Below are 21,175 nucleotides of genomic sequence, written 5' to 3'. Positions count from 1 at the left end.
ATTGCTAGTTGTATCGATAGATTCTTTTTAAATTTCCTGCCATGAAAAAAAGCGAGATAATCTCTTCGAATGAAATAAATTGTGACGTTAAATACGCCTCCCATCACAAGATCCTCTTATCCTATCACTTAACCCTCTCAACCACCAAAAACCTGACAGATATTTAAACATTTTTCACATATCTTGTATGAAATCAAAACTACTTTCTCGACTTAGTTCGGTCTCAAATTCTATTTTGATTTTTGTGAAAACGTCTGAGAAATTTAGTTAACTTTTAATAAACTTTGTCATTGTCACTTGAAAATCAAAAACGATTTCATCACAAAACTAAACCAAATACTCGGTTGTGGCGTTATAATTTCAACTTTAAATAGAAGTAACTTGAGTTAGGCAGCAGATAAACGGTTTCAGTATTACGATCTTTAAAGACAAAATTGGTATTTAAATTGCCAATACCTTTGAGTAACATTTATAAATTTTTACTTGATAGTCATAACAAGCTTTTCGAAAATGTCATAGCCAAATATGTATCCTATTCAAAAAAATAAAACTTTATGTTATTACAGCTATATGAATGATTAAAAAAACGCTGATGACATTTTTAAATTCTCTGTAAAAAAGTCTACTTGTCTCAAATGTGTATCTTTTATAATAAGGTAAATGAATTCGTTTTTATAATTACTTTTGTTTCTTCAGTAATTAGTCAATTAAAAAGAATCGTTTAAAATTGAAGAAGAAACATTTGATTGCATAGATAATGACACCAGCTACTATAGCTGGCTCTAGTCGCTAGAGGAATGCAGAAAAACTTCGAATCAAGATAAAATTTGATCTCCTTCTTTCAGCATTTTTTTAAATTATCTTAAATACTATTTTAATAAAAAGTCGGGAGATATTTTTACTGGCCATTAAGTAATTTTAAAAAAAAATTCAATTCTTTTCCGAGAAATCTGGTGATTTTATAAAATTTTAAACATTAACTTTAACAAAGCCGAGTATCGTCTGTCAAAAAAATTAGTAATTTTCCATTTTATTGTACGATTATTGTCAATTTGGAGGCAAGCAAAAATTAGCATTTTATTATTAGGCAAAGGGTTGTCGATCCCAGCAAGCGCAGCTTGAATAGGGTGGAGAAAGCCCTCTGAAGGAAACTGAGGTCCCGCGTAAAGCAATTAGGGTCGCTAATGTCTTGTCCGGCACGGCCCACACTTTGCCAGTACTTTCGGCCTAAACGCCTAATGATGTTAGAGAATATCGGACGACAAATTACTGCACTAATGTGTTCTCGGTGTAGTTTTGCCCGGTGTTAGTCTACCCACTACTTTGGACCGGTGGTTGCTTCTGAAAGTATAATGAAGTCGACGGGCAAACCCAGTCACCTCTTGCATTTTTGATGGATTCTAAACTTTCAACTAACTCCAGCACATGACATATTTAGCCAAACTTAAATTACGCGCTCAAATTGATCAGATCCAAATGCTAAATCATTACTATTCATGCAAACTTTGCTGTCGGCGAGCAAAAATTCAAAAATTGTGCTGTAAATAAGCCATTAATATTTTGCTGTGACACTTTGTAAACTTGGACAATTAAAGCAAAAGTGCTTTATTTTGTTGTAATAAAGGCGTTGTAAAAATAATTGGTATTTTCCAGACGACTAAACCACGTTACGGCAATTGATACAAGCTTTAATTTTCATTAAAAAATATTGTCGAGAGTGGAGAAAATGAAAAATTATCGGGACAATGAAGAAGGAGTGAAACATGGTGTAGTGCACCTTCAATTAAGACTTTTATAAAATAAAAACTTGGAGGGAAGTTTGCAGTTATGAAACGAAGAATAATTACGAGCGTCAAGTGGGCCGTGAAAGAACAAATGAAAATATAAAACAAATGATGCCTGGCTTCCGTGGTAGATTGATAATTTTAAAACCGGGGGAAATTTTAAATTAGCATTTCTACAATCAATGGCGTGAAATTATGATGGCCAATATCTGTAATTTATTCAATTCGGTGTTTTTATTAGACGGAACGTTTAACAGATGATTTATTTTATTGTTTCTTTGAACGAGCGGCAAGTGAATTTCCAATGAGTTTTACGTTTCACATCCTTATCACGTCCACTGCCTGTTAGACTCAATACGAATTCATCCGACTTTTGGCCTACTTTAACGCACAGCACAAACACTTCCGGCGTTAGGTACTTTTTCTTAGGATCGACTAAACTTTGGAGACTTTTTCATAAAAAGATGCAAAACGATTGTATTGTATAAACAATTTCCTACGGACACGTCATAAAAAAAAATTCAGACTGCAAAATTCATGCAAAAACCAACAAAACAAGTGGTAAAATATATAATTATGTATAATTTTTTTAACGTAAACTATTACGTTCCAGTGGGTGTTTTACATTCTTATTAAATTCGGTAATTTAAATTAAATTAAATTCGGTAAATTCGGTAATTGTGAATGTGTAAAATATTGTATTTTATGTACTTGAGTTTTAATGTCAAATCATAGAAAAGTAAATGAAATTAAAAATAAAACATTCTAGGTCGAGGAACTTAAAAAAAAACTAGCTCAAAATATTTATTATTGATCCCTTGTGATATTAAAAGTGATAAAAAAAATTAAACTATTTTAATACCGCAGAATTTCAATTGAAAATAAAAAAAGTGTTCTAAAATACTGTAAGTTTATAACATTGGTAACTCTTAAAACATGTCAATGTGACAAATATGGTGGAGGCGCCGGGTAACTCTTAACAAAAATTATTACAAAAAAATATTGTTGTACGTACAATTTTTTTTTAAGAAAAAACCGTCAATATCTGAAATGAGTTTTAAAAAATTAAAAATTTTCGTATTATTGTTTACGAATCACTCCTTCAAAATTTTTATTTACATAACTCTAGTTCTAATACTTCAAGTTAAAGGTAATTAAGCAGTGTATTTTTAACATTTTTAACTGAAATTACACAGTGCCACTTCTAAGACAATTTCCGAAAAAATATAAGAATAATTTTGAAAATTAACCACAAACTGTAATGATAAAAATTATCCATCCATCTTCTGTTCAACATTAAAAAAATCTAGATAGCAAAATAGTAAAGCATCACGTTTGCATAAAAATACTGTATTTTATAATGAACAGCATTCAGATAAGTAGTTAAAGGCCAAGAAAATGAATCATTGCAAAATAATAAGCGTGTCACTGTCAGTAAAAACTAACCTCTCTCAAACATTTCAAATTTTTACTTTATTCACTAAGGTATCCAAGATGGCTTTTTAAAAAAACACCATATAAAATAGTTGTAGCTCACTAAAGTGAGGCATTATGTTATTATACAGGGTGGTTATACACTATTTCCGTGTCTTCGGTAGCTCAGTTGGTTATACTCTAGGACGCTTTTCAAGGAAATATTTTTGGTTATACAAAGTATCTCAAAAAAAATTATGACGACATATTCTGTACATATATAATTGTTTGTCCTGACTGACCTATCAACGTTGACAAATATCTGAGATATCAGGATCGAATGTCTTAGGTGAGACACCCTGCATATAAAATTGCTTGTCGTGACTGACTGACTTATCAAAGCACACCCTAAACGGCTAAGTATAGAAACCTGAAATTTTCACAGTAGATAGCATTTATAACGTAGGCATGTACTAAGAAAAGATTTTTAAAAAATCACCCCCAAAGAGGGTTAAATATGGTGTTAAAGAATCCGTCATTTTTATGAAAAATAGTATTTGAGCTTACGGTGTTTCAGGATTTTCGAAAAATAACCCCTACGAAAGCTAAAGGGCAAAATAAAATCTGTATAAAAATTAATAACTTATGAATTAACATTAATTAAAGTTGGTATTTGGGCTTTCAGTAAAAAGTAAAGAAACACGTGTTTTAGTGGGAAATACTAACCCTAAGGGGGTTAAACAGGAGTTGGAATCGGTTATAGACAAAAATCGTGTGTTTACGAACATTTGGAATTTCCACCCCAAAGAGGGTTAAATATAAAAATACGGTATTTTTAGACTTATATTTATGAAAATTGGTATTTGGACATTTGGTAAAAAACAAAATAACAGGTATTTTATTATTTCTAGAAATTCCACCCCCAAAGAGGGTTAAACATAAAACATCGTCATTTTTGAAGCTATGCCGGGTGTATCAGAAATACGTGTGTTAATTTTAACAGGTAACAGAGCTTAACAAATAAGGCATTTATTCTATTTGTATTTTTCAATAAAAGTTTCGCAAATGTACTTAAAATTTAGAACAAATAATATACTGAAATGTGTACCCGCCTATAGGTACAAAAACAAGAGTATCGAACTATTTTCGTTGTGATAAAATCGGACGATTTGAACAATTTAAAACAACAATGAAAATTGTTGTTATGAATACAAATTAATTATTAAACACTGACCGCCTCGTTTGCACAAAAGAAAGGAGGAAAACAGTGAAATTTATAAATGAAAACTTTGCAAAAGTTATAGTTTGTTATAGAGAAAGGATTGGGTTGAAATAAAAAAGACGAGTTTGTGGATCCAAAGTGCGTTGAATATAAAAATCTTTCATTTTCGAAGTTATAATCAAAAAAATTGGTATTTGGGCATTCGTTTAAAAATAAAAAACAAAAAAATCCCTCAATGTTGAAGTTATACATATAAATTGATGTCTTAAATATTTTTAGAAATTATTAGTTATTAATCATTTTTCAAGTTATGTATATTCAAAAGAATTGGCATTTGGACTAAAAATAAAGAAAATAGATTTCAGGATTTTTGAAAATGACATCTACAAGAGAGTTAAACAGGAAATGAGTTTGTTTGCAATTATAAAAACAAGCAAAATTTACTAGGGTCACGGTTTTAAAATTTACAATAAAATTATGTGCTTCTATTTTTTATTATACTAAATTTTTCTGTGTTTTAAAGTGGTTGTGGACATGCGTACAAAATATGAGCAACTGCTAGTAAACGATATTTTTATTTAGATTGGATAGATTAAAATAAATATGATAAATCTCTCCTGGTATATCGCTCAACGAACGAATCATCCAACCGTTGGTGCTTCCGCTTGGCGTGGTTTCCGTTGTATATTAAGACCACCCCAGCTCTTAAGACTTCGTAATTAGCAATCCCAAAGTAAACAGAACCGCCACAGTTTTAACGACTAGATTTCACTTGGTGGACACGGGCCTTAGCGTGACTGTTCAACGATTCAGCGGCTTAAAAGATACTAATCATTAGCACACCACTATAATACTCCACCGCAAGACAAGAGCAAAAATTCCTAATATGCAATAAAAAATAATCACTGCGATATTACCTGCCAATATTGAGGATTAACGGCAAACATTGTTGCATTGTTGGTATGTCGTTAATCTATCCCTAAATTGCCCATTTGGACGCTATACTCTCTCAATCACTTACGATTTAATCCTCCCTCCAGCCGCATCCTTTATTAAACTTTGTTAGTGATAAAAAGAAAAACTGGAAAATGCTGACATCAATCTTTGCGAATATGGGATTCCAGCAGACTGTTTGTTTGCTTTTACTATACATTTATGAGCTTCCTGATCGGTTACCTATGCTAAAAAATATTCCGATTCGATAATAGTTTGTTTTCAAAAACAACTCTATTCTGATTAGATCTTTCGCTGAACTTGATTCAAAAGAAAACTTTGCAAATTAATCATTCTATTTGTAAACGCATCTTTGATTTGAAAACACCTTCTTTTCTTGGTTATTATAATTTAACATTTCTTTTAGCTGTGACTTTTATAACCATATTCGAAATTTTAGATAAATTTTATAAACTGGTATAAAAGTACAAATTTTTGATCGCAAAAAATGCCAATGTTTAGGTTTTTAAAAAACTGGCTTACAAAAATTAAATTTAAGTCAAAATCAAATTTGAATTTATTAAATACATAAAAACAAAGAATACTAGAAATTTTGGACTTTCACCACTTTAAAAGAAAAAGATCAAATTTAAATCTAAAAATAATCAGAAGAAACACTTAACTGTTAATGTTTTTAGAAAAAACAAATTAAAAATAATTTAAATAAAGAGGGTGTTCTATTGAAAATTTTTAGGCTCAACTTGCAAAAAACTTCGTTATTTATTTATCTTCTTGATCGCAGTGAGCTAAACAAAACTATACCCAATTAAAGATTGAACTTTCGTGTTTAAAGTAGTGAAAGTTCTTCTTTCCTAAGATTCTTACATTTTATGTAATACCTTTTTAAGTATTCGTGTTTTTGTCAAAAAAAACATTTTATTTCAAAATTTTTAAAGTAGAGAAGTCAACTTCAATTTTCCAAAAATTTCTAACAAAAAAACTGTGTTAAAAAATTGTTCTTGTGAGTACTTTTAAGCAGTTATGTGATGGTAAAATTACTCCTTTATGTGGTTTTTAGCGAAAAGAATAAATTTGTTTTTACAGAAAAAAATTAACTTTAAACTTCATTATATTTATGTTTATTATGTCATATTTTTAAAAAGCCAAATCGAAATCTAATTAATTATCCTGTCTCTAAAGGGTGCCCTAGTAATGTTGAACCAAATGTTTTAAAATTTATACAAATTGATACAAGTAGGAGAGCGCATATTTTTTTTACCATGAAAAATTATTGTAAATGCTTTATTATATTAATTCTCTAGCTCATTTGAAACACTCGGTATACAGAATGTTAAAAATGTTGAGGTTGAAACTTAAAAGAACCTCCCTTACGTGTGAACAAAAAAATATTTGAATTAAAATAATTCGAACAAATCTAAAACCTTTACCTTAGCGTTGGAAAATTTGCCAAAAACATGCATTTTAAATGAAATTTTTGTCTTTTAGGTACTTTATTCCAAAGTTTACAAGACTAACAGTCGGTGACATTTGAGGGAAAATGGTTCGGTGATAAAATCATTTTTTCAATGTGAGGACTTTTCTGTGGCTGTTTTTGATAACTTTAATAATTATTCATATTTCTAAATTTAAAATTTAAAATTTGGCGGTCAAAACCTTCTTTATCAGAGAAACTATAAACATTCATATAAATCAAATTGAGTAATTTTGACTTCTTTTGAGCTCTAAGTATTATAATCCCATAAAATATTTTCACAAAATAAGAGATACATGATAGGTTAAATTAGGGCAAAGTAACGCATTTTGGTGCTGAATTGATGGGTTATTTTTAGTTTATGAATTATTGATTTTCGTTTTTATTCTCTCAAGCGAAAACCAAAAAAAACTATACGTTTTTAATTAGAACGTTCTTCAGACATTTTTTTACAAAGAACCAAAAACTGTCATCGCCTTTACCAAGACTTTCGTGATGTCAGAGTTACAACATTTAACTTTGTTTTTTATGAACGCCATAATCGCTTTATGTATTTTTGCAAATTGACTTGATTCCCGATTACAACGATGTACATATGGTATGATCGAAAAAAGCATTTTTGCCGAAGAGTGCTTTGTAAAAAACGTCAACAATTAAATCTGATAGGTTCACATTTCCGCCAATCTTACTTATTTAAAAACTAAACGACATTAAAAGCTATGAGATTATTCTTCACAAAACAAATCAAGACAAAGTTATAAAAACTCTGACCGCATATTTTTGTTAAAAATTAATTTGTTAAAAAAAATTTTGACGATTTTTTCAAAGCTCTCTTTACAAAAACGCTTTTATCTTAATTTTAATCACCATGTAAAATTCGATCATACCATGTATTAGAAACGACAACTTTTCAAAAATACAAATGTCATATATAGCGTCCATAAAAAAACTATAGCTGAATGTGGTAACTCTGACATCAAGAACGCCTTGGGAAAAGCAATAACAGATTTAGATTTCTTATAAAAAAAGTGACTGAAAAATGAAAAAAACGTCTACTTCTTTTGGTTTTCGCTTGAAAAAATAAAAATGAAAATCACAAATTTCCGTGTTTTACCAATAATTCAAAAACTAAAATTGATACATCAAACTTTCTGTCAGATAATTGTCCAGCATAAAAATGCCAACTTTGCCCTAATTTAACCAAACTTATATCTGTTAGAATGGATGAGATCTCCAGGGTGGAGCTCGAAAAACAGAAACCCTGTATTATAACCCCATAAAATACAGGGTGTTAGGGAATGGCTTAGCAATATTTCGTATGCGAATTCGTCATGATCAGACGAGTTAAAAATCCTTATACCATTTTTCCAACGTACGTACTTTCTCCAGAAATTTATTAACCCACCTGTTGAGAGCCACTGGTAGTTTATTAGCAATTTAATTTTTTCATCAAACAAAATGGAGATAATGACGCATGAGCTCATTTGTGTGAGGGATTCATTCCCGTCCTTACAAAAAAAATTTTTTCGGAAAATTTAAAAACAAAACACAGATTAAAATAGAAGAGTAACATATTGAACCAAGAAGTTAATTTACCTCTGCTGTTTTGTCAATAATATTAAAATATACGCTAATTTTTATAATTCTAGTTGAGCGGTTCTCAAAATTTTTGACCTTAAGTTCTTGGGAAAACAATGCATTTTGGTTTACATAAATTTTACTCAATCTATTTGTTTTACCACTCCCTAACACGCTGTATTTTCTCAACTATCAAATTCACTCTGTAGTTAGCTTTCTCGACACTTTTTTCTCGTCTTGAATAACCGTAAACACCCAGTATAAAGAAACTGATAATTTCCAAGAAAAGACAAAGGTTTTGTGGGCACCGTCTCCTCAGTGGTAGCTTTCCGGGCATTTAATATGGGCCGTCCTTAAAGAGGCAATATCCCGGATTCGCCGGCTGCTCGGACAATAGGACTGTCCGTGTAGTTGAAATCGTAGTTATCGATGCGGAAACGAACAGATTGACAAACGCTGTTCCCGTTTGTCAAGCGAGACGTCTATTGTCACATGTAATGTATCTGTGTGGGCCGCCGCCAAGGGCCAGTTCCTTTTTATTCGATCGAAAGCTTTCACGTCCGAATCAAGCGGAAAGATGCTTAATAAATATAAAAAGGCCAAATAAAATATAGAATATCCGACAGGAAATTTACAGGATGTGTGTGTGTCTGTGCTGTGGTTTACATATCTATACATACTCCCGAGCGATTTGCTCTTTCCTTCTTGTTCTTCCTTTCCCTCAACTACGCAGTGATCGCTTTTTACGTGCACACAAGTAGCCTTTACTTGCATTATTTTGTCTCTAAAGACCAACCAAACCAAATTTTATGCTTTCATTTTTTGATAGTACTCTATTGTCACACTAATAAAAAACATCAAAATATCAAAATAAAACGATTAAACTCAATTCATGGTCTGCTTATTTTTCTTTTTGAGCTATCTAGAATTTTCAAAATTGTCAACTGTCAAAATTCAAGGCTAGTTTGATTTTTTCGAAATATTTATCAACACTCGGCTATAACTCAGTTTTTTCAAATGAATCGACCCTATTTTCTTAAGGACAATCGAAAGAACAATAATGTTTATGGTGATTTTTATCAACACGTCCTGTACCTACCTCTTACAATTTTTGAAAAAAATCACAAAAACATATTTTACTTCGTAATTTTTATAGTTAATCAAGTAGACGTTGCAAAATGGTCAACAGTTGTCAAACCTCAACATTTTATTTAGTTTTTAGTTGGTTCGAATTATCGAATAAGCAGCAAAACAATAATATCTAATTATGGTTTATGCTAACTTGTAGAATTATGTAAAGTAACTCAGTCAGTCTACCACCGAAGTTTGAACTTCCTGAGTGAAAATAGTAAACAAATCTAACATTTCTTTTAATCAATGGCACAATGCTCTCGTATTTTTCAAAAGTTTACTCGATTAAAAATGAAAATAATGCGCTACAATTCGGTTTTTTGCGATTATTTCAAAAAATTGAAAAAAAAAATTTAATACCAATTGTGTTCCTTTGGTTGTCATTGAAAAAACAGGGTCATTTTATTCTAAAAAACTGTGTTATAATTATTTTTTAACCATCCTTTTCAAAAAATCATAATAGCCTTGCAATTTAACAGTAGACAATTATAAAGATTTAAGAAGACTTTTCGAGCCTTTGGTTATATTCATTTATTGCAAAGGAAGCAAGGGCCGTGATATTTTAAATAAACCCCTGCAAATGAAAATTTTGCTAAAAAACATACTTAAAAAACTATTACAGATAAGTACTAACAAATAAGATACATTTTACTCAGTTTCAAAGGGTGAGTTCAAGAGTTTAGACTACAGGGTAAGTCTACGAGAAGGATATTTTTTCTTAAAAACCAGTAATTGCACAGAATTTAGCATTTGCTGTACCTTGTATGTTTTTTTTAAAACTGTGATAAAAATCCGTGAAAAAATATCGTCATCTGATACTAGCAAAAATTTTATTAAGAACTCTTTCTCGAAACCACTTCAGTGCGATTATTAGTTTTTGAGATCTATTGAAGGATAACAGATTCACCCCCTATATTAACTAATTTTAATAACATTTTTGCAATCTCGGAATAATTTTTTTCGCATTTTTTTTTATTGATGATTGCACAAAAGTATACTCGTAAAGGCTGAAATAAATTTTTAGATTTTTTCAAAATAAAGTATATAAATTGTGTACAAACTAGCTAAAGGCACAGTGCCTTTAGCCAGTTTATACACAAATTACTTTCAGACAAACCAACCGTTAAATTTTTAATAAACTTTGAAGTTTTCTCATATTATTTTAATATTGGCTTGTTTTTTAGCCAAAATATTTCTAGGAGATTCACCCTTAAAATTTTCCTGATTTTTACAAACAATTTATTAAAAAAGCCTTCAAATGCAAAAAAATTGGGAATTGACAATCACTTCTTAGGTCATTTTGATTTTTTTAAAATAATTTGTCATTAAATAATAGGAAAGATTAAATGATTACCACATTAACATAAAAAAGTACACTAGTAAAAGTGGTTCTTAAATTTGATTGACAATCCTTGTTGTGTCTCAAAGATACCAAATAAGTCTGAAAAAATGACTTGTTTTCAAATATGTATAAAGTTGTTGTCAGAGTCGTGGTTTTAAATAAATCGCTCTGTAGATTACATGCCAGTTTTTTTGTAAGATAAATTATAGTTTTTGTGTGCATCAAAAACCCAGTTTTAACTGTTTTATCTCAGTTTTATCGTTTAGCAAATCGGCTAATTAAAGCACTCTTGTAGTCGTTCACGTAGCTGCAATGTGCATCGAAATCAAACATAAATCAGGCGTATTGTTCACGGCGAATTATTAAACTTCTCATTAATTAGTGGCGTAATTAAACGAAATTCGCATTTTAAAACTAGAGAGAGGCACGAACGATGTCGGCTGTTTCTGGAGGGGCAACGACAAGAAACTCCTCCAAGTTTTCAAGTTTAATGAATGACCGCACACGGCAAAGTTTAGTGATGCTGATTTAGTAATTAGACGGTGCAGGTAAGTAGCTCGAGGCTTCCGAGATCACTTGCTCAAAAATAAACAAAGTCTGCTTTATTTATTTATAAAGAAAAGTTGCTCACACAGCGCAACTAAGTATTGAATAATTCGCGATATAAATCGAGGAGAGAAAAAAATGAACGCTTTGTCAAAGTGGAAGGAAGTAAAGGAAAGGGTGAAGGCCCTGCTAATGTCTCTGCGCTGTGCGAGATTAAAGACGCGTTATTTAGCCTTTAGCTTAGTGCTCGGCTGCGGATGGAATAATTAGATCAACCGAAGCCGACTCGGGTTAATTCACATACGATGGACCGCCAGAAGAGCAAAGTTAAGGGGTAATTATGTAAAAGAAAAGAACGATTTAATTTGCTACCGGACGTACAGCTACGTCACTTTGGACAGTTAACTCTATTAAGCCGTTTAAACCGATTCAAATCTGAAAACCTCAGCGGAGTTGCATAAGTTAACTACTCTAAACCGAACTCAAACTTCACCTAATGAATGTTGATGATCGAAATTTTTCACTCAGAGAAGCGAGGATGCCAATGCATTTCTGCCAACGACAAATTACCTAACTCCTCTAGGGTCCCAACTAACTAGGTATATTCAAAACATTGAGTGTTTTACTTTAAATTCAAAACAAGTCCAAATAAAATCTATGAAATACCATGTACAGGCTGATTCTTTTAGGGCCTACATTAGAAACTTTCTAACTTCTAATATAGTTAGAGCTTTCAGATTTTGTACACAATCTAAATTGAACCTTCGGAGTTCAACTAAATTATTTTAAAAATTTTATTGCATTTTTGAATTTGCCTCTTAAAACTGAGTAACCTAGTTGTTAGTACTTAACTGTCATAGTTTTTGACGTATGTCAATTTTTTATACAAATTTTCACTTGCAGGGGTTCATTTAAAATATCACTGCTCGTGAACCCTTTACAATAAGTAAATAGTTCTTTTTGCATTGGATAGCCAAAGGTACGAAGGGTCTTCTCAAATCTTCAGGATTGTCAATTGTCAAATTGCAAGACTACTATGATTTTTTGAAAATGATGATTAAAAAATTATTACAAAACAGTTTTTTTTTTTTCAAATGGAATGGCCCTGTTTTTTTAATAGCAATCAAAAGAACATCAATTTTTATTCAGACTTTTATTAACATCTCCTATATCTATCTCTTACAATGTCTTAAATAATCGCAAAAAACAGAATTTTAGCTCATTATTTTTATTTTTTATCAAGTAAACTTTCGAAAAATTCCATAAACTTGTATTATTAATTAAAAGAAATGTTCGATTTGTTTTCGATTTTCATTCAAGAAGTTAAAAATTCGATGACAGACTGACTGAGTTACTTTAACTAATTCACTAAGTTATAATAAACCATAATTAAATATTATTGTTTTATTGCTTATTCAACTAAAACCAGCTAGAAACCTAAAGAAAATATTGAATTTTGACAATTGTTGACGATTTTACAAGGTCTACTTGATTAACTATGAAAATTATAAAGTAATATCCGTTTTTTGTAATTTTTTTCAAAAACTGTAAAAGATAGGTAAAGGACATATTGATAAACGTCACCATAAATACCGATGTTCTTTTGACTGCCGTTAAGAAAATAGGGTCGTTCCATTTGAAAAAACAAAACTGAGTTATTGCATTTTTTTGATAACCATTTTGAAAACTAGCCATGAATTTTGACAATTAATAATTTTGAAAATTCTGGACGACTTTTCAAACCTTCGGTTATCGAATGCAGAAGAAATTATTCACTTATCGCAAGAAATTCAAACACTGTGATATCTTTGCTAAACCTGTGCAAATGAAAAAGTTAACAAAAAAATTAAATATGTCAAAAACTATGACAGATAACTACCAACAACTTGGAACTTGGGACTTACTCAGCTTGAGAAAATGAAATAAAATATCCAATAAAAATTTATAATTTTAAACTTGGCGCCAATTTTTGTAGTTGCAAAAGCTCAGCGATTTTAATAATAATTAAGTTAAACTTAGAATGGTTAGCTTGGTTCGTATACAAAATCTTAAAGCTCTAGTTTTATTAGAAGTTAAAATGTTAAAAAGTTTTTAATGTAGTCCCTAAAAAACTCACCCTGTATATAATTGTTTAACGGAAAGATGTGTTTTATTACTGCAAATTTGCTAAGGAATTTTCATCAGCTTTCCCTATACCTAAATTTTGACGTTTTCGAAATATTCAAAATTTTTTGAAAATTTTTGCATTTGCACCAAAAAATTGGTAACTGAATCCCTAAACCAATCTGTGATAATTTTCGAGTTGTGTTGGTTTTCCTCGACACTGCAGGAAATTCTTTACTAGCAAATAATATTTTTGCACAGTTTGCCAAAGAAAAATTTCTCATTGAACAATCAATAAGTTCTGGTCAAAATTTTGCTTTCCGTTCCAATAAAACAAAATAAATTCATTGAATTAGATTTTACTTCTTATGTTTACTCTCGTTTCCATGGCAACCAAAAAAAAAAGCTAAAGTTAATAAATTTCAGTGTCAACAAAAATTATAGGGAAAGCTAATACAGATTGATGAAGAATTAAATTCTTTACCTTTTGGTAAAATTTTGAGTTATGGGTGTTTGAAGTTCTGCAAACTCAATCTTAAAAATTTAGAGTTTACTGATATTTTTCAGAAATTTTAAAATACTAAAAAAAAAATCTAAACCTTCTCATTCGAATAAGCCAAAAATTATTTTAAAAGATGCAAATCCAACTCTAAACATTTCAAAACGTCTAAATTTAGGAATAGGGAAAGCTGAAGAAATCTCAGTTAAAATAACAGAGCAATACAAAAATGCAGTGAAAACATAGTTTTCCAATTAAAACAAAAATTTGATAACGGTTACCGGTGTGACCGAAAGTGCCACCATGTTAAAAATACTTTTATTTTTCAGGACATAGCGGATTTGAGTTGTATACAAATTTTTAGATGACTATCATTATTAGAACTTACTTACAATACTTCTAATATGAGGTTTAGACGAAATTTCTTTGTCTGATAGTTTCAAGTGTTTCAGTTTTTGAAGTTTTTAAATTTGCAGTTTCTTAGTGAGTTGGTTTTTTATTTACAATGTAACATTGATTAGATTTCTCTTTTCCATTTTCATATTTTCTCAGTCTTCTAAAATTTGTCTCTTACTATTTTTTTGTTTTTTTGTGTTTCAGTTTTTTACTTTCTCATTGTTTCTATGTTACAGTTGAAAATACTATTTGTACCTATATTAACTTATTTTTTAAGGTTGCAGTGTCTTAATTCTATAAATTAACGAACCCTTGCAAAAGCACAGCTTTATTTTCTGAATTTGAAATTTTAGTAAATTGCATAATAAAATTAAATCAGTAAGCCTGTCACTTGTTGAAGCTATTGATCTCGTGAATAAAATAGAAATTTGTATAAAAAGTAGTTCAAGAGACACACAAAGATAAAAAAAATCTTATTATGTAAGTGTGTGAAATTTCAATTCATTTCGACAACAGGAACCCTTTCACATTTAGCTCGGAAAATATGAAACAGACAGACAACAAAGCAAGTTAAATAAAAGCTTTTAAATTCGTATTTATTTTTTATTATTTAATTTATAGTTTTTTTGTGTAATAAAAAAATATTTTTTTTAGAAAACGTATTACATTAATAGAGTTTTATACAATAAACCTCCTTTGGCACCTAAGTGAAGTTTTTAACCTCCCAATAGTCCAGTTTCCAAAGATAAGGTGCCTTATCGCCGTAAACAACAAGACAATAAATATCCTTCGCTAAATACCATTGGAAGAGACATAGAATCAAGGAGTTTTTATTCGAGTGTCCTAGAGGATAAGTGCTCAAACACCACTCGTTCTGTTATTGTTTGGTTAGTCCGTTATTTAATATCTCCCGTCTGATCAGACACAACTTGTGGGTTTTGCTGTGAACGCGAAAGATAACAGCTAGATATTGTGGCAAAAACAAAATGTCCACTCTGGATAGAAATATTGTAGTGGTCCGAACGGAACTAAAGAGAAACATCGTCCAACATGTTTGTTCATCCATTATCAAGATAATTTAATTGTGTGCTAGAGAACCGAGTGAATTTTTCGCTCCACTGACATTGTTTGAAGAAGATCTTTTTATAGATAGAATGTGAGGCAACGAGCAACAAGCAATGGGAAATTAATACTATTATAAACAGAGGAACATAAATATGCAAACTTGGAAACTCAAAAATAACTTAAATATTTTTTTAATTCGTTAGAGCCTTGTTTGAATTTTTGTCAGTGGCTGCATAAACATAAACTTTCGAAACTACTTTGAACTTGAAACTTAAGTTAGCAGTCAGGTCTTGCTCATCTTTATTGTTTAGTAGGTAAGCTACAAACTAAACTACGTTTAGTTCCGAGTCTCAAACAAAATTTTAGTTGTCGGTGTTCGGGTGTTGGAACTGGGGCAAAACAAAACTCGACGAAAAGAAAACTTGTGTAACAACTTTTTTAAATTGGGTCATCCAAAACTTTTATTTATACCAATTATCGATTGTCACCGCCAAGGTCATCATCGCAGCAGCGTTAGAATAATTCCTCTTCTACTACATAGTTGTTGGCAACTTCACGACTTTAGACCTAAGTGTAATACTTTCAGCAACAACTTCAAAGTTTTACTTACTTGCACCATAACTTTCACACAAATCTCAGTTTGACTTTATACGTGTAGGGCGGCTACATTTTGCATTTAAATAAAATGCTTAGTTTTTTAAAGTGTTAATTAAGTCTTATTTAAATTATTGTGATTTTTATGTAGTTGTGCCCAAATAATTCAACTTGCTACAAGACGAAAAATTACAATTGCAGTTCTTTTGCATATATTTGGAAGAAAATTTTAGTTTTTAATACAACACCCTATTATAATAATGTGCTATTTACAAGTTTTCTTCAGATGTAACACTTCTAAAGATGAAATAATAAAATCAACAACAATAGATGACTCATTGTTTGATTTAAATACCTTTCTCTAATTTTTGAATTAAAAATTCATCCAACAGCCTGCAGGTATTTTAGACAAAGTTTTATATCCAAAGATATTTTCAAATTCTAAATGATTTTGGTATATACTTCCGCACTGACAACAGTCTCTTTTGTCTTTTTTTACAAATACTCAACATTAATATTCCATCTTAACTATAAAAAAATCTCAGCATCAGCTTGTATTCATTCCACTTATTTACCCTTGTATTATTTTTCCAAAAAGTGCATACTTTCTTCAAAAATTGTTGAGAGCCACTGTGTGGTTTATGCTAGTTTATTAGCAGTTAATTGTTTCCTTAAATAAAATAGACATAGTAGAGTATAGACGTTTTTAGAATGTTTAATAGTGTATAATGACAAATAAATAAAAAATAAATAACAAATAAAAAATTTAAAAAAATGTTTTTAGAAAAAAGCTTTTATTTAAAAGATGCACTAAAAAGTAAAAAATAATATTGTTCTATCAGAGAAGAATATTTTTACTTACAAATTAGGATTTTAAAATTTATAAAAGCTTTGGGAACAGTGCTCGATTTAGAAAAGTAATTCTGTAATGCCGTATTGTTATGACTTATGTTATGTATGACCGTTCCCAAAGCTTTTAAAAATTTTAAAATCCTAATTTGTAAAAAAAAATATTCTCCTCTGATAGAAAAACATTATTTTTTCCTTTTTAGTGCATCTTTTAAATAAAAGCTTTTTTCTAAAAAATCATTTTTTTATTTTTTTATTTATTACTTTTTAGTCTTACTTACTCTAAACGTCTTTTTCTCAGAGATTTAGTTTCGCCGTATTATTGTAACACCAATATTTTGCTGATTTGTGCCAACTTGTTTAATGATATGTGATAGACAGCTGTTAGCATTGAAAGCACATCCAAACCTCTGTTCTGTGTCTATACTCTATCGTCTAAGATGAATGAATTAAAAAAAAATCCAAAATTTGTTCGTAACGAAACCTAATGAAAATGATGATCGAAATATTCAATTACTACCTAATTTTAATTGACATTTGAAAAATTAAACTTTGATTTCGATTAAAAAAATGGGATCTTTCAGCTAAGATTCTTCCATATCCCTCTTATAACCCAGATTTGTCACCTTGTGATTTTAATTTTTTTTGAACCACCTAAAGGGGTAATGAGGAACGTAAGATTCCACAATGACAATGAGCTTCAAAGTTTAAAAAAACTCCCCTCGTAGTTAATTGCATCATTATACTGACTGTTTATAAAAGATTGTATAATCCCAGGTGGTTCTGGAATTTGAATTTGCCGCATTTAATTATTTTAATTCTATGAAATTTCTGAAGAATACCAACTTTTAAATACACTGTAAAAATGACAATAAATTTACACGATAATTACAAATCAGAGCGAAAAAAAAACAAAAATTTGCAAGATAATACCTGTATTTTAACTTTCGCAGTAATTAATATGAAAATTTACATAATTTTCTTAATGTCACAAAACTAATGTAAAAACATTTAAAAATTCACAACACAACTGTGTTTAAATCACAAATTTATTTTAAACTCGTACTTTACAATGATAACTTATTACAAGATCCTGTAAATCTAAATATATAGTGGGGACTTTATTTAAATGCACATTTCGGGTAAAACTTGAATTAACTCGTATTGCTACTTTTATTCTTCAAATTTTTTAGCGATATTAATAAATAATAATAAACAATAAATTAAAAATGTAAATCAAATCAAATACGAGTTATTTAAGTACTAGATTTTTTTTATTAGCACAAGCAAATTTTTAGTTTCATTTTTAGTTTCTAATTCAGGTTCAGAAACCCACTTTATGATCCTCATTCTTCACCATGTAAAATTTACAAATATTTAATTTTAACAATGTGATGCTTAATAAAGTCAATGTAAATTTACTATGTGTTCCTCATTTCTATTTGTATATTTACAATTTATATTATCGACCCTATTTTCTTAACAGCATTCAAAAAAACAATAATATTTATGGTGATTTGTTTTAACACGTCGTTTACCTATATCTTACAGTTTTTGAAATAAATCACAAAAACGGATTTTACTTGGTAATTTTTATAGTTGATCAAGAAGACCTTGCAAAATGGTCAACAATTGTCAATTTCAATATTTTATTTAGATCTTAGCTGATTCATTATCCAATAAGCAGCAAAACAATAATATTTATTTAGGGTTTATTATTTACTATAACTCAGTGAATTATCTAAAGTAACTCAGTCAGTCTGCCATCGAATTTTGAACTTCTTGAGAAAAAATGATGAACAAGTCTAACATTTTTCTTAATCAATAACACAATTTTATCGTATTTTTCGAAAGTTTACTCGATTAAAAATAGAAATAATGAGCTAGAATTCTGTTTTTTGCGGTTAATTCAAAAACTGTAAGAGATAGATATAGAAAATGTTAACATATAAGTCTGCATAAAAATTAACGTTGTTTTGATTGACATTGAAAAAACAGGGTTATTCTACCTGAAAAAAGTGTGTTATAATAATTTTTTATTTTTATTTTGCCAACTTTTTCAACTTTATTCTATTACGAACAGTGCGAATAGTCTGAATAAAATTTCCATATGTTTTATTGTCGTTGAAAATGTTTAAACTGTTTAAAGGATTAATCTGTTACATTTACTAACAACCTACATACGAATGTTAATCTTTTACGTCCTTCTGGTGGCGAATCTTTTCAACGAGTACACCAATCCATACGACGATTGAGTCATCATAAATAAGATAAAAAAAAAGTGTTTCCAATTGATACCATTCATCGTTTTTGATTTGTGAATGACATTTTCAGACTTTAGTCAATGCTTGGATAGCAACTCTGTCTTGAAAGTAGTTGAAAAATTCAAAGTCAGGTTGAATTTTCCGAGTCTCGTATCCAGCGTAGACTTTTCTCACCTGTACCGAATCGAGGTCAGCGTCGTTTTTTTTGTAAAAGCGTCGCGTGCGTCGACGTGAACCGCCCAGGATTGTGCACATCATGAGCGCCATTGGCGTCGGCAGGCCCGCCTCCAGGCCTCCGAACCACTTTCACACTCACCGTGGGTGGAATCCTGTTCAGACAACGCCTCTTCTATTGATAAACAAGCATTTTTAACTATTTTTCTAGCGATATTTTCAATGCTAAAACCAAAATTTGGATCGGTTGCGTTTGGACGTCGAGAAAATTCGAGCCAGAAACTGTTTGGTACAGTTTCTGTTTGGTTAGCTCGAAGTTAATCGACCCCTCGAAAAGTTTCGCAAACTTTTTCACCATTGAAATTTGTAGGGAAAGTTGGCCAAATGAAACGTCGACGAATTTTTACTACAAAACGGAGCTCGCTAACTTCATTCCACTGAAAATTTTATAAAAAAACAACACAGTTTTGTTTATATTGCTTAAATTATACATAAAACTAAATTAGCACTACTCATACTTCGTTTCAAGATAACTTGATTAATATGTAGAGAAACTTTTTTTCTGGCATTTAGACATTCATGGAAATAAACTCCCAATATAATAAGTATGTTTCTTTTTTCTTCTTTATATAAAAAAGTACAACATACACTTAGCTAGGGTCGAAATGGTGTAAAAAGCGCATCATCAGTACTAGTTATTTACGGTGGTCTGTTTTTGAAATACGAAAGGAAGGTGAGACGGTTATTAATGAACTCAGCCGGGAACTTCCGAGTTCTCCAAATTAATAAACGACTCCATATTAGCTGTTATAAGCAACAGACAGCGTCGATTCGTCATTATTTTCCGCTACATTAAACACATACTTCATGCCGTTTCCTGTTCATTTTATCCAATCGAAAGTTTCTCAAGTTGGCAGCGCGGGATCGATTGATGCCGTTATAAGCTCTTGTGTGCTCTTGAATAAGTTTGCCTCGTTTAGAATTTTTCTGTCGCTCTTATTTTGCTAGATGGTAAATAACTTGCCAAGGCAATATAGCAAATATTGAAATATACGTAGGAACCTACGATGGCTAGATTTAGCTTTGAATTAAATATTTTTTGCAAGATATTTGCAATTTTCAATCTCAAGGTAAATGTCACCGTTTTTGAATACATGCTGTCCCAACGATCCAAAAAAGCTCCATAATATGTATATTATTAAAGATATCGACTTTTTCTTTTTTTTAGATTATAGCTATGTTTTTGCTGCATGATTCTAAAATATTGCAGTATATATACAGGCTGTTCCTTTATTAAAAAAACACTAAAGTTATGTTTTTTCAAATGGAACATCCTTAATTTTATTGGATTTTTAGACGTAGCTTTTAATACTGATGATTTTAGTCTAAACTTGTATTGGTACATTCTGCTTAGTTTTTGAAATAATTTGATTTTTTTAACAAAAACGTTTTATTAAAAAATTTATTACACAAAAACGGAGAATCGTAAAAAAGTGGGCTTTTCACCACTTTAAGCGAAAAGTTCAAACTCAAATTTGTTCCAATTGTTTAGCGCAATACAATTAGAAACATAGAAAAATTGAGAAGTTTGTTAAAAATTAAATAACTTGAAAAAGTTAAGTAGAACACCCTATTTTTTGTTCTTGCTGCTCAAAGATTATTTAATTGTCTAGCTAAAAACATTAAGTTTTAGATGCCTAAAGTTAATAACTAAAAAGATATTTCACTTTAAAAGTTAATTTCAGCAACAATGCACATTATTCATGAGCATTGTTGTTACTATAGTAAAC

This window comes from Tribolium castaneum, chromosome 2 (assembly GCF_031307605.1).
Source record: "Tribolium castaneum strain GA2 chromosome 2, icTriCast1.1, whole genome shotgun sequence".
Classification (NCBI taxonomy): Eukaryota; Metazoa; Arthropoda; class Insecta; order Coleoptera; family Tenebrionidae; genus Tribolium; species Tribolium castaneum.
Note: the sequence above shows the minus strand (reverse complement) of the source record.